The 16,028-nt window shown below is 30.6% G+C and overlaps 1 protein-coding gene and 1 long non-coding RNA gene across 2 annotated transcripts in view; one reads left to right on the top strand and one right to left on the bottom strand.

The window, feature by feature from the left end:
- Nucleotides 1-16,028, bottom strand: part of LOC149477708 (uncharacterized) — a 298,415-nt gene that overhangs the window by 256,360 nt on the left and 26,027 nt on the right. The window lies entirely within an intron of this gene.
- Nucleotides 584-16,028, top strand: part of Abcd1 (ATP binding cassette subfamily D) — a 77,195-nt gene continuing 61,750 nt past the window's right edge. The window contains exon 1 of the mRNA XM_089710241.1: nucleotides 584-877. The gene's annotated coding sequence lies outside the window, so the exon portion shown is untranslated. The remainder of the gene's footprint in view (nucleotides 878-16,028) is intronic.

Genomic DNA, 16,028 nt, shown 5'->3' with positions numbered 1-16,028 from the left:
CTATATGCATTTCGTGCGTTAGCGTTCGTTTAAAAAAAAAGTTATTTTACAACAGCTATACAGTGGACCCTAGTGGACCCTTGTTCTATATTATATTTAATGCATTTATACTTTTACTTTTACTTAAAATCGATGTGATTCTTATGGATATTGGTCTCAAGTCTCAACTCTCAGGGATCACAGAAACTTGTTGCATTCTAATCTCATCGGAGATGAGAAGATAATTAATATTCCTGATCATTTTTGTTCATAATCTTTCATAGCTTTTAGTAATACATATATTTAATTTCATATCAATATATTTTTGTGTGTCCAAAAAATCATATAGGAAAGAAGGGTAAGAAGGATGGCGAGAAAATTACTGACAATTAAAAATAAGTTTTAATGAAAATAAGGTTTAGTTGATTATGATCAGCTGGTGATTATTGTTTCATTTAAATCATTATTGTTTCAAGAATATTTTTAATAACATTTTCTTTTTTCTATAGTCTTTGCTCATTCATAACAAGTCTGTACTCTCCTGCGACAGCTGACTTTGACAACTGTGGTTCATTGAAGTCTTGAAGTACTGACATTTGTGATTTGTCAAAGTAGGGGTCGACCATGGGTCGACAGACGACAGGTTGAGTCACGAATGTTGTGTTTATTTGTTTGAAAACCAGGCGACTGTGTAGTTAAATAAACAAAATTAAACAAGAATAATACGCAAGTATTCATTAATTGATTCAAGTTAACTTAATTGTGCTAGAAATTTTAAAAAATTGTCGCAGTTTTGTAAATTATTTAAGTTCTCGCTATCCTAATTTGATTAGGGTAGTTAAAGAAGAAGTTAAGTGACTAATGGTGTAGAGAAAAACAAAGAAAAGCCTTCAGATTGGTAAGTAGGAATTTTATTTAAACAATTTCAACGCATTTATCGAGTACCTACACAATATGCGGTAGTAGATGCAAGAAAAACATTCATTTTATTGTTTCTGTAATCACTATAATTACTGTTGTAGGCTGTGACGCTATACTCTTCATTGCATTATTATATCATGTAAATTGTAATGCATTTTATTTTTAATAAAACGTTGTACCTATATGGCGTAATTTTCAGATTTACATATACTTAAAAAAATATTGAAATCAATTAATAAAGGGAACCAAATGAAATGGTGCTCATACTGCGTAATTTCATTTAAAAAAATATAGATATAAGAATGAGTAATAAGTAATTAGCTAATTAAGTCGAAATACGATTATTTATTACATATTTTTTAAATATTTATATTAATGTGTACACACCTACTTACATTTATGCAAATAAAGTAGGTATGAGAGTACAAATAAAATATTTTTTTTGAAGAAATATAAATTGAACTTAAGTTTCAGTTTATTTGAAATAGTAATATTTACAACTCAAAAGAATAATAATATAAACAATAATGAATAGCATGCCACTCAGAAGAACAATGTAGGATAAAAAAGAGACTTTAATAGTTAATTTTTTATCTCCATCTGCCAACATATGCATAATAATAATTAATAAAATATTAAATAGGTATAGTCTGTTGTAATGATTAACACAGACAACAAAGAGCTTATCGTAACTAAATGACAGTGAAAAAATATCCTCACATTTTTAACGGCATTTATCTTTGTGTTTTTAATGGAATTTTTGTGGTAAACAACTATATTTTCATTTTCTTAGCAAAGGAAACTCCCTTCCGCCAACTTAATTGCTTCACAATATTTGTTTCTGCAAACATTCTGTCTCTTAAATCATCATTTCAAAAATGTATGGTCGTAACAAAATATATTAATTTTTTTTTTATGCAATTCCAACTATTTAATCAATGAATTTTAATATGAATTTACTTTACATTACCCATTATTTATTTTATATCTAGTTATTTTTAGTGCATGAAAAAAATATTTATTGATACTTAAAGAATTTGAATTTGTTTCTGCAAAAGAGAATTTTTTTTTGCAATACAAAAACATGCTTTTTTATATTTTTTATGTATTGGTATGCCTATTGAGCTTTATTTTTAGTAGTATTATTTAAAATATTACTCATAATACACTAATATTATATTCTGTAAAAAATGGTTTTGATTTATTTCAGAATATATATATATATGATAATGAAGATTTTCTGAAAAAATCCCAAAACAACATTTTTTTAATTATTTATTCTTAAGCTCTTATACAAATATTTACAATATTTAATAGAAAAAACCATATACATCAAAGGATGAAGAACTAATAGACTTTTTAGGAGACAAAAGATTTTTTAATATATTTTTTTGCTAGAGTTTGACATTTAAATAAGTGGAAGTAGTTTGCAGAAATTTGCTTAGTTATTGTGTTCATATCATCTATATGGAGCCCCGTTTTTTGAGCTTGCCATGTATTTACTAAAAACGAGTAAAGTACATATTTTACGCAACAGTTTTTCTGCATGATTGTGATAAACACGTTTCTGCCCTAAACTAAACCAGTTTAGGTTCTATTACAAAACCTGTGTCCTTAATTCTAGGATTTGATTATTTTGGATATCAAGTGAAGGGAACTGCTGAAGGTCTGCCGTTTGTCGGCGCAAGGCTGGTTTTTATAGCTTACGAAATGTTAGAAAATATTATCTTAATATTTTTTTCATACTTCACAATTAACACAGGTTTTCATGCGGGTTTAAGATGTTAATAATAATAAGTATTTAAGAAGGTTTTAATCCTTCACGAATTTTGTCAAGTGTTCCTAATCCTCTGTGTATCATATTAAAGATAAGCCCACATTAGCATCGTCAATATGAGGAGACCTTTATTTACCCTTGACCCATAGGTTCGTAATACAAATTGTGATCCCGCATTTCGTGTGATGAGTTTCGCTACGGACATCGTTCTGGGACATATTTCCTTTTCGTAATCAAATTTCTATAGATTATCCTGAATCCAATACAAAAACTAACCCAACAAATCCGTGTTTATGGAGAACATACTATAATATTATTACAACAATGCGTAATATTGAAGATAGCGTTAATTAAAGCCAATAAGATTGCAGAGTATTGTATTTATTTATTCTAGATGAAGTTTTCTTTGTTTTATTCGTATTTGTAATGTGTGAGACGGTTGCAGAAATGTGCGGGTAAAATTCTTTTAAGGGCCCTCGGAAACGGGAAAAGGGCTGGGACTCACGCTCGAGTGCGTTTGAAAATGTCGTGCATGCAAAACAAAAACATAACGTTTCTTTCTCATTAAAATAACAGCTGTTTTAAGTGCTTAGTGCTTTAGAGCATTAAACCAACCTTAGTGCATACAGGGACAGCATTAAGACGCAATGTTTTACATTGGTTATTAGAAGGGTAAAGTGAATGCTTATATTTTGCAAGCCATTAGGCATTTGTTTGCGATTTCATAGTTCGAGTGTCGCTTACGTTGTGTTTATTTATTTAAACGCAATAGTGACCAAACTTTCTGCTAAATTTAAAATGTATTAGAGTCGGAGAATAAATCCGGCTCTCTTCTATTAAAAATAGCTTTCCGAAATAGTAGTAGTACCTACCTTGTTATTATGTAAAATGACAATTCAATCGCGCTCGTCAAGTCTCGTTGAATGATTTAATGTTTGAGATTTCTTTTATGTTGGTTGTCCAACGAATTTCTAGTTAATAAGTTATAGTCTCCTTCACTTTTAGGTGAATTAGGATTGATTAATTCTAGTAGCATTCACTTTATTAGTATTTTGGCAAAACTATAGAAATCATTGTCAATGTTCTACACTTCAGTGTTTTTATTTTTTATTTAACGATCGTTTTCCATTGAGTTGAAACTGAGATAGAACAACAAGATTCCATATATTTCTTGAATGTTACCATATATTTCTTGAACCTTTATGTACCTAGTTAGTTTCATTATATAAAGTATAAACTATTAAACGAACTACTAAAAAATAAGTATAAATATATGCATTATTGCTCCTTTTATCGTTTTTCTACAAACTTGTAATCAAACAACCGATAAACTTGAAATTATTGATTGATATAAGAAACTCTTGATAATTGAAGTTCTTGTTACTATGTTGAACTGGTATACGAGTATTGGCTTCCGGATTTATTATAGATATGTACATCGTAATCTATTACATAACGTATTGTGTTGTATTTAACATAATTATTATTGTTGTTTATATAAGTACTCGTTAGGCGTTCTACTATTTATTTGATTGTGTGCCAGCTATCAAAATTCTCATAGCTTTAATTACACGAAAATAAAAAAGTCTTATCATAATGTAGTTATTTGTAGTCAATTATTATGATTATTTATTATATCTCTGATATGTAGTTGCGTCGATAAATAAATCTATTAGAATATGCTAGAACTTTTATTTTTTTATTTATATATAAATAAATAAGCAGGTTTATTCAATCAAAAACGGTAAAATTCCTCATAAGGCGTGATGAAGGTGTGGACTGCACATTCCTATAGAGTATAGACATTATTATAGTCGTATATAAGTAAGTAAACATACCTACAAATATATATTATCTTCTTTAAAATATTACCTATTCTTATTTATTTATAACTTTACTATAGGGTCAACCGGGGCAAATGCAACTAAAAAATAACAAGTTTCAAGTTTGATCGGTTGCAGTTATCTCCTTTTATATTTGGTCATTTATTTGACCCATTTAGTGATTTTTGTATTTATTCAAGATTATCTTCAACCAATCAAGCAATACAGTAGTCTTATAAATAACTGGTAGTGAGAATATTTCCTAAAATTGGTAGAAAAAGTTACATTAACCCCTAGTCGGGGGTAAATGCAACTAACTGCCATAGCTCTTCTTCTATTTCATATAAAACAACGAATATAGAATATATTTATGAGATTTCATGTTATTCATAGGATTTCAAACTGGATTACCGTGTAGCAAGAACGAGTTTTCAGGAAAAATCTTATTTTTCTGATTGTGGGGCAAATGCAACTATTTGTTAGAGAATTAGTGTGGGGAATGCAAAAAACTTATTCATCGATATATTTTTATTATTCTATATATATATACAATAACGTTATCTATACAATAACGTTGCGATCGTAGATGGCGCCGCATTATTTAGAGGAAAAACTCATTTAGGTACCTACTTTGATTTACCACTTTAAATCGCAACAAAAAAAAAATAATAGTGTACTACCTACTAAGTCAATTTTAGTTTTTGGTCAGAACAAATAATATTCTTTGTGTTAAATATTGTTAAAAACGTAAACCAAACAAAATACGTTTATTAGAACTTAATCAACCGTTTACTAAAAATTACTTGAACAATCACAGAACTATCCTACCTATCGTTTTTAGTTACTTATATTCTTTAACCACGCTTTATCTAATTTGAATTTTACTTATGAACCCGTCTCTGGGTATAATATCGAAGAAATAATCGATGGTTCTTCTTTAATTAATCATAAAGAAAATATATTTTGACTACCAAGAAGGATACATAATAAAAATATCGACACTGTCACATCACTAGTGTTTTTAGTTTCATACAAAAATATAAGGGGCTATTGTAACTAACCTCACAGTTGCAATAACCCCACAGTGAAATTTTCATGAGGCAATTGTAACTGCATCAATAACACAAAATAGAGTCAACTAACGCACTAAAAATATAAATGAAATATGCTTAACGGCTTGTGATAATCGTGTCCAATCAAAAACACCTGCAAAAAATCACTCCTAAACAATTTTTTTGTCTGCAAAACTCGACACCTGTTTTTACGCACACCAACTTCAAAATAGCGGTTTGACACAATGGCCTATCAATCAAATAGTTTTCATCGTAGGGGCACCATCTATAACTTGTAAGATTTATTAGTCGTTGAGCTATTGAATCATAGGTGGCGATTTATTACAACAACTCTAATACTTAAATTAGTTATGATAACTAGTTGCCATAGCCCCATAGTTGCATTTGCCCCGGTTGACCCTACATATATATACTATACACTTCTGAGATCGACGGTACTAAGATGTACGAAATGAAAAGACTTTTAGCCAAGCAGGTATCGTCTCCTTCATAATCTTCTTATAATATATATATAAAAATGAATCGCAAAATGTGTTGGTAAGCGCATAACTCGAGAACGGCTGAACCGATTTCGATAAGTAATTCTTTTTTTTAATATATTCCTTGAAGTACGAGGATGGTTTTTATGTAGAGAATACGTAAATATGTACCACGGGCGAAGCCGGGGCGGACCGCTACTATAATATATATTTATGTATTAATTTCATATATTTTAAGCACTCCTCATGCCCTATATGGGTAAGGTATGTTATATACGTAAGCCATCGTAAAATTTCAACAAGCATTCTTATGTTTATACCCTTTATAGGAAATGTTTATTGTTTTAAATGTCGTTGTGGAAGTCAGGTTAATGAAGACATAAAGTTTATAATTATGTAGATAAAATCCATTTAATTACGTGTAATTCTGTTTTACTTAAATACACGAGAAAATAAATTACGAATTGTAATTTGTCTTCTTATTGTAACACTAGCTGTGCCCCGCGGTTTTACCCGCATTGCTCCGTTCTTGTTGGTCTAAGCGTGATGATAATATTATATTATGCCTTCCTCGATAAATGGGCTATCTAACACTGAAATAATTTTTAAAATCGGCGCAGTAGTTCCTGCGATTAGCGTGTTCAAACAAACAAACAAACTCTTCAACTCTTCAAACAAGCTTTATAATATTACTAGTATACTAGAATATAAAGATACATTATGTTTTAACATGTAGTAGATAAGTAAGTGCAAAATTGCTTGTTTTGTTGACTGACTGACTGACTGACAACCAAAAGTTCTTGGAGCAATAAACCTAAAAAGGTTGACGTGAGTTTCCTTAAACAAAAAGGTATACAAGGTCACACGTGTTTATTTTTTTATTATCATAATTTATATTGTCTAGCGAGTCATTATTGTCGTTTTGTGTATTTGATTTTTGTATGTTTTTTATTCAAGAATGTTAATCGTAAAAATAATAGAATAAATATTTTAAAGTAATTTTGCAAACGGATTTCTTTTGTAATAGTAAATAAATCAAAGTAGGTACCTAACTAATGATTTAATTTTAATAGGTTCGACTGTAGGTAATGTATGTAGTAACTTCAGTAACTAAACAGTATAAACTTCTTTTGTAGAATCGTTTTATGATATCCATGCATCTAGAGTTATATGTATGTCTATATTTTCTATTAAGAGTTATAGTTCAAGGTGTTATTAAAATTAAATTTTCTATTTTAAAGCCTTGACAAAGACAATAAATAAACAATCGATCTAGGTATGAAGAAACCGTTACAATGGTTACCTTTTTTTGACAGATGCACTCTATAACGTTCGACCTAGTTTATGGGTAGGTACTTACCTATAATTACCTATTTATACATCTATTTCTATATAATTATATAAAAGAAAGTTTGTTACGCCACTTATAACGCACTAGCTTTATGCCCGTGTCTTGTCCACATTGTCTGAAACTTTACAAATTACATATACATAATATGGTAAAAACTTTCTCAATAACGACGCTATCCATCGATGAAAATATAATTAAAATCGGTGCAGTAGTTTTTGAGTTTATCGCGAAAGACGTGACAGATGACTTCGTAATGTAGCGAAGAACGAATTGTAATGATTTTTGGTTTATTGCCTTTTTTCTCTTCGTAGATAACAATTTACGTTTAAATATTTAAACTGAACAAAAAAATATGCACCGGAGTCGAGCCGGGGCACTCAGATAGTTATTTACGATTAGAATGATGGTGGTTGCGTGGTTCCGTATTCACGGTCCCGTGACCGCTATCATTAAAGCAATGTCTTGTCCGGATGTATTCAGCTTATTATACGTAAGTACTTAGATGCATTCGTTTCCAATTTGGTATCATGGGAATGAGACGTTTCTTTTGGTAATTGCAGGTGCACTTTCTGAGGTGAAATATTATATGTAATACGATATGTCACTGGTTCAATGAAAGCTGGATTATCTCTTGATTATCTTGATCTAGAAAAGAAAATATTTGCGGCAGTTTCAGTTTTTTACTAGTAACTCATAGAAGACTATAGATTTACTCAATGCAAATAGGTAGGTCTTATATTTAGTTTCTTCCATTCTTTAAAAAGATCACACAATTATAGGTTTTGTTTATACAAAGAAAGCATGAGGTTTTAGTCAACGTTACAACAAATATTTAATTAAAACATCTATAATTTGTAACTACATTCTTGCAAATAAATATAATTTGAATTTGTATATAAAATTATTCATATTTCAATACTTGTTCAGAAAAATATGACACACCTGCTGAGTAGATTAATTTCACCGGCACGTAGTGTCGAATGATAAAACTTCGCTGAAAGGTTTCATACATCCATTAATCAAAGTCCATTATCTTGTTCGAAAACGCACATAATGGTATGGAGGAATTACTCACTGCTTTTTGCATTTTCTTTGTGTCGTGAATATCATATTAGCTGACTTGTTCGAATATACAGGTATTTTTGAGGTTCCTTATAACAAATCTCTTTGATAATTTTAGTGGCATGACAAACAGCAGCTACATGTGAATCCGATAATATTGAATCTTGTAAAATAATCATTAATATTAGTTTGGTTGACAATACCATTTCGTTGTATAGGTATATAATATATTATTCATATATGAAAATTCATTATTTACTTCAATTAATATCCCCATTATGCGCGTACTTATGAGTTAAATGACAGCAGACAGGTATGCGTAAAAATTGTACTTAAATAAATTCGAAAGGCAATTTTGTTACTAACCGAAATTGAAAGTACAAACAGTGAGAATAGAAATCGACCAGTAGATCAGAAGGTGCTAAATATTATAACGGCCTACATTTAAACAATAGCTCAATAGTGAATAGTCGACACCAATGAGAAAAAACTCGCTTAAAGTTACATTAACCTCGATGCTATTTGTGTTTATTTGGACATTCACGTGCCTCTTATATAAGGAATTAGAATTTATAATTTAAAACTTAATATCACGGTGCATTTACATTAAACGAGCGAATGCTCATTCTAACCCCACTATGTCAAATTCTTTAGTGTAACGCTCTAAACGCACTATGCGGGTAGCCGCATTGCGGGTAGCCGTCCGGCTGACCGCAATCACAATTATGTACGTAATATTCATTTCTATGCGCACTGTGCGGTCTGCGGTAGCCGCATCGCGTCAGCCGGACGGCTACCCGCAATGCGGCTACCCGCATAGTGCGTATACGCTCTAAACAGGCGTAGAGCATTCTTTCGTTGTTCGTAGTGCGTTATTGAATACGAGTTTTCGCTAACATAGATCACGAAATAATGATCTTGCTCTAGCTCTATCTCTCGTTCGTTTGATGTAAATGCACCTTAAACTACCTAATTTTATTAACTGTCACTTAAATTTGTCGGGTCGAAATGAAATATGACTTATGAGTCTTCTATAAGTTTTTAATGTTAAATTTGATACTGTTTTGCTACGTTTTTTTTTACCTCAACTGATTTTCCTCTAAGTTCAAGAGTTTGACTTTAATAATTTTAATATCTTTATTACTTATATTCGTTATGCGTATAAAATATGAGTCATACGCGGTTTGTAAAAAGTACATTTATATTTTATCCAACAATTTTAACCATAAAGATATCGAAATTGTGTCAAATGTAACGCTTTTTTATACGTTTCTAATCTTGCGAATAAAAGTATAAAACACGATGAACGGTTAGTGCAATTACTCAGTAAGGTATTAACGGGATACTGCGACTTTCTATAGAGATGTAGCGACGTATTTATCACCTTTCTTGATTATCTAGTAACCGCAAAGTGGTTGCGGGCTCTTTGTTGTATGTTGAAGTTGTATTATATTTTGAACCAGCTGCGCTCCGCGGTTTTACCCGCGTGGCTCCGCTTCTGTTGGTCTTAGCGTGATGATATATGTATAGCTTATAGCATTCCTCGATGAATTGACTATCTAACACTGAAAGAATTTTTCAAATCGGACCAGTAGTTAATGATATTAGCGCGTTCAAACAAACAAACAAACTCTTCAGCTTTATAATATTTGTAGGTATACATTAATAGATAGAGGGGATTGTATTTTTCTTTTTTTTTTGTGATTATTAAAGACCACTTATTTTTGTCTTTAAGAATTAAGATCTCCTTTGAAACAAATAGAAATACTCATACAATTGAGTATTTGAATGAAATTTTTTTTTGTGATAAATGGAAAGATTATATATTAGTTTTATAACAAAACTGTTTTTATTTTTATTTTTTTTGCAATAATTCAAAAGTTATTTCAAAATAAAAATTAGTCTTTGAATCCAGTACCGAAGACACGCCGACAACTCCCGAAGCGTCACCCGAGCGCGTGTGACGTCATAATGTTAGTTTTCACTCATTGCAGTTGATAGAAAAATAAATATAGTTTGAAAAACTAAACAGGATAATAAGATAAATTCATGAAATTATTGTATTGTTACCGGGTTTTTATAAGTATACAAAATTTAAATTAAATCCGTCGGTTTATAGTGGGTTTAAATCGAATCGAAAGGAGAATTGGTTACTTACAAACATATGTTTTAAGCTGATCCTGGCGATTCTTATCAGGATAAAAGGATAAATTTATGATATTATTGTATTGTCATCGGACCTTGATAAGTGTTCAAAATTTGAACAAAATCCGTCGGTTTTAAGTGGGTCAAAATCGAGTCGAAACTTCGAAAGGAGTCGGTTACATACAAACATACAGGTGAAGCTAATAAAAGCGTGTTAATAATAATAATAAATACAGTGTTTTGATCTATTTAATTTTGTTGTCATTATTAAATTACATATTAATTACTAGCGGTCCGCCCCGGCTTCGCCCGTGGTACCTACATGTTTAAACTATCCTATCTCTCAAGTTGGATCGAACTGCACATTGTGTGCGAATTTTATTATAATCGGTTAAGTGGTTTAGGAGTCCATTGAGGATAAACATTGTGACACGAGATTTATATATATATTAAGATATTAATTGTTAATTATATTATTTAAATTTATATTAAAAATGGCGAACCTCAAAAGTTATCGTTTTGTACCATTATGTACGAATACTACAAAGGCAACTCCTGACAAAAATCGGTGATCATAAATTGTATATCAACATCAAGAATATTATTTTCGTAACTAACTAACTAATTCGGAACCAACAAACAAATCGTATCTTAGCAATAAATTTTCAATATTATTGTCTAGTCACGTGTAATAGCCGTAAACGATATGTACTGCAGTTAATAGCTATCACATTATGACGTCACAATCTATGGTGACCAGTCATGGCGCGTTTGTAGTCACGTGATTCTAATTTAAATTTCATCAATTTTTAATTGCTTATAATTAACGGAAAAAATTTTTTTTGAATTTATTTGCATTAAATATCAATATTATTAATAATAAAGTTTCAAAATACATAAAAAAAATCAATAATTTTTTTTAATTCAAATACTCAATTTTGCAAAATCTCGCGGAAAAGTTAGATCTGCTGATAGAACTTATCCCAGAGTCGATATTTAACCAACTGGAAATAACCAGCATAATATTAAATGACTTGTAATCGAATAATGTACCTATATCCTAAAATAAAACAAAATTAAATTTTAATTTTAGTTCAATACAATAAAAATATAATATAATACCTATTACCTAAATATTATGTTATACCGCTCCATGCAATTATAACGTATGTTAAAGAAACAAATTAAACACATAATAGTAAAAAAATGTATTAAATAACAGTGTGAACTATTTTTGTTATTTATAAAATTTCGTCCAAAAATAATTTTCTCACGATTGTCGCAAACTTGCATTGTTTTATGAAAAATATTGAATAATAAAGATAAAATCTTTGCGAACATATTTTTTACATAATTTACTTTGAATATAATATGTTCCCATATTAATATTTTGCCACATACATATTATGTCTGTTTTTATGCATTGTTTATGCTCAAAACTAAAGTTTTTTTAAACAGGCTTCTTCCTAAAGCACCTAGATAAAATCGTACTACTGAAATTTCTACTAATTTAGTAGTTAATTTCTTCCAACAATAACCATTATAAAGATACATTAAACATGGTTTTTACACGATTGTGTCAGTATTTCCAGAGCATGGCAAATCATGGTGTGTAACAGTGTGTAAATCGTTACCTAATCGGTAATCTGGTTAATTAAAATCTCATCTACCCACAATCTGACACGAAAGTTCTCAACACGAGTTTGACACACTGACATCGTTATAAAGGAATGGACTATCTTTACAATGGGCAGCGTTGGCCCAACAAATGATCGTCGATGTTTGCCGCCATTACGGTGATTGTGAAATGTGACTAAACTACATAGACCGATCATAGACATTTAGGTCCTCTACAGTCTACACTATTGTGATTTCATCTACTCGCCCAACGCTGTCATTTGTGAAGAGGACCCATTATTTTTCAACGCCTTTCTATTTGTTTTTAAATGTACATTCAAGTGCATTTAGCAGGTTATATACAAGAGTAGGTACAGTTATGAGCAGAAGTCAGAAATGTCAAATGACTGTAATTTGTAAGACTTGAGGTCTAACTGTACTTTGTACGATAAGTACTCGCATGATTAAGGTTTTAACTGTACCTTATAATCGCTGAGCACGTTCACTTATAAAATATTAAATAAATTGCAGATCATACATTCCTTTGTATAATAATGCATCATGCTCTTGTACTTATAAAATAAGTAACATTGCTTCTTATTAATCGATATATAATTCCAATAATTATACACACCTAAATCTTTAATTGCTAAATATCTATGCGGCAATTAACACAGTTATAAAGGCCTAAGGCCAATATGTACACTGTGCGCATGCGCCTCTCACTTTGATACTTGTTGGTTTTCTCGTTCATAAATATAGGAATAGGTTTATGTAAAGGCTATAAGAAAATATGAGGAATATTTCTGAATATGATGAGTTTAAAATATTGTTACTATTCGCTTAAATATAGAGGTTATAATTTCATCCAAATCGTTCAAAACTATTTTTCGTCACGCCACAACCACAAACATGCTTTCCATAAACTATTAACGAAAATGCTACACGTTTACATATTTAGTTCCTTTGTAATAGTTTCAAGTTGTGAAGGCAAATAAATGAACTTTTTATTTTTATTTTAAATTTATTATTTAAAGCATCGCGATAATAGATAAATAAAATAATTCATACTTAGATCTAGTTAAAATAATTAAAAGTCTTTAATTTCTGAATGTTTAAATGTTTTCCTAAAACATGCCAAAGCCATACTTAGTTATGTGTTTATTTATTTATAATATATACCTTACAGCTAGTGATACAATTTTTGAGATGAATAAATACTAAGTTACGCCAATTAAAAGGTACACCAATAGGTAGTAAAAATAATATACGTATATAATATAATTTATTAAATTGTTTCAGGTGGTGTTATCCTATTGTAAGTAATTGAAACCCTATCTTATTCATTATCATTTATTTTTAAATCGTATTTGATATTGTGAATTCAAAGATTGCTTCTTTTTGTTATCAATGCTGTGATTACGTCAAAATTTTATCTATCCCTTTATGAATTTTATAATTGGTTTCTAGAAACTTTATTATTTTTACATTGTATTTATAATTGAGACGTTTATAAACTTGATATAATTATTGTTGTTTAACTTATCTTCTGGCGCCGTAATTAATGGCTTCCCTTGTAATAGTTTGAGTGTTGATTTAACGTTTGTAGGTTAGGTTTCCAAATAGGGATAGACTAGCTAGGAAAGTGATCATTATTATTAACAAAAGCCTATAAAAAAATTTTCGCCATTTAATCATTGATACAAATGAAAAGTGCAATTTCGTACTGCTTACGTACTTCCCTTATTACTAGTGTTAGCTGCTTTTTAGTATTCGGTTATTAGTAAGGTTCTCAGTATCGTCGATACTCTTTTGTACTTGTAAAAATTTAAAATACCCAAAGTTAAGGTTTTAGTTTGAATATTTACGTTTGCTCAATTCTAGTAATTTCCTAACACAATTGACCAACTATAGTTTGGTTTACATAGCACGTTTATTATTTGTATAGGATATTGCAAACATCCCTTTAGTGAGGACAATTGTTACAACTTCAAAACCGCTTATTGAATATATGCGTCAATTTTTTTAGTCGTTTAACCTTTGTCCTTTAAAACATGCATTTGTATAAGAAACTAACAAACCCGGCGAACTCCGTTTCGCCAACAGAGACACCTGTTCTTTGCTAAAAGCCTCACGGAGCCCGAGACCTTTCCAACGAATGCAAAACCGTGGAAATCGGTTCGTGCGTTCTGGAGTTATTGCGTCAGGAAGGAAAACCCGACTTATTTTTATGGGCGTATTCAGAAAGAAAGCTTGAAACTTATAAGCGCTTATCGGCGCTTGTCATATTCATATATTTTCCTGCGCGGGTTACCAGCTCTGACAGGAAAATATATGAACATGACAAGCGCCGATAAGCGCTTATAAGTTTCAAGCTTTCTTTCTGAATACGCCCTATATATAGTAGATAAATAATTGTTAGCAGTAGTTATTATATTATATTATTGTTTTATATTATATTAATTATTATATTATATTATAGTATATTGTCAAATCTATACTAACTAATATTATAAAGCTGAATAACTGAATAACTAATATTAAAGAGTTTTGTTTGTTTGTTTGCTTGAACGTGCTAATCTAAGTAACCAATCCGATTGAAAATCCGTCCGCTTTGAAAAATTATTTCGCTGTTAGTGTCCATTTATCAAGGAAGGCTTTATATCATCACGCTAAAGGTGCGCAAACCAATAGGAGCGAAGCAATGCGGGTAAAATCGCAGAGCACAGCTAGTCCAAAAGATAAATCTATGTATGTACAGTGAAACCTGGTTAAGTGAGACATCAAGGGACCTGCAATGTCGTTTCACTTATAGAGGTATTCCACTTACCCAGTGTCTCAGATATACAGGTATAAATAAATATCTGTCTCATTTACAGAGGGGTGATAACGATTGTAGCTTTCGTTTTGACATTTTTCAAATAAACATCTGTATGATAGTAAAGCGAAACTAAAACTGAAGGTAATTGAAGCTCAAAATTTGTACTTACGTACTTGGAATTACGTGTGGAATTTGTGGGTACAATAAGAATGAGTAAACAAACAATGTTATCTCAGTTACAGAGGTTTATGCATATAAAATTTACTCGCTGTCTCAGTTATAGAGGTAACTATGATGATAAATCGAAAGAACAAATCCCAGATATAGAGGTTTACCTCGTCCCACTAACAGAGGTAATTCAGTGCCAAAGTGTTGGGACCTCAGCATGAGTTCCAGTTATGGAGGTTTCTCACTTATCCAGGTCCCACTTAACCAAGTTTCACTGTATTTACACTCTTGTGCAATTTAAGAGGCATAATATGGCAATCGTTTAGCAAATGCGTATATTTACCATGACCTATGTAAATTACTAGGTACTAAGCTAATCATTCTGTAATGCATCGTTATTTAAGAAGAATTAGTTTTTTTTATTTTCGTGTGATTATTTTCTATTGATATTGTTTTCAGGTATCGAATCCAGACACAACAAATCGTACCTGAAAATCTTTAGTATCTATAACTATAACAGTTTTGCAGCGATATACGTAGACATTAGATTAAAGCGTTTTTCATTTCTTTTGCTACCATTTGTTGGCTTAACTGCCGGTAAACCGTTTCTTTCCATAACATTATCTATGACTTAACATTATTTCTTTACAGCGACAATTTCTGTCTTAGCACAAAAAACTTTAGACGGGTGACGGGTTTTGTCGTATTTCACATAGACAACTATTAAAGTGACAGATCCCTGGTTTAAAGTAAGACTGTGTTTAAATTGTATTGTGGTAATACCATTTATAGACCGGACTCTCAGTGGAGTT

The sequence above is a fragment of the Colias philodice genome, chromosome 24 (assembly GCF_061535455.1).
Source record: "Colias philodice isolate Cphi_HAF_F1 chromosome 24, ilColPhil1 Martin Lab GWU primary, whole genome shotgun sequence".
In the NCBI taxonomy this organism is placed as follows: domain Eukaryota; kingdom Metazoa; phylum Arthropoda; class Insecta; order Lepidoptera; family Pieridae; genus Colias; species Colias philodice.
The sequence above is the reverse complement of the archived record's forward strand: the minus strand, read 5'-3'. Positions and strand labels throughout refer to the sequence as shown.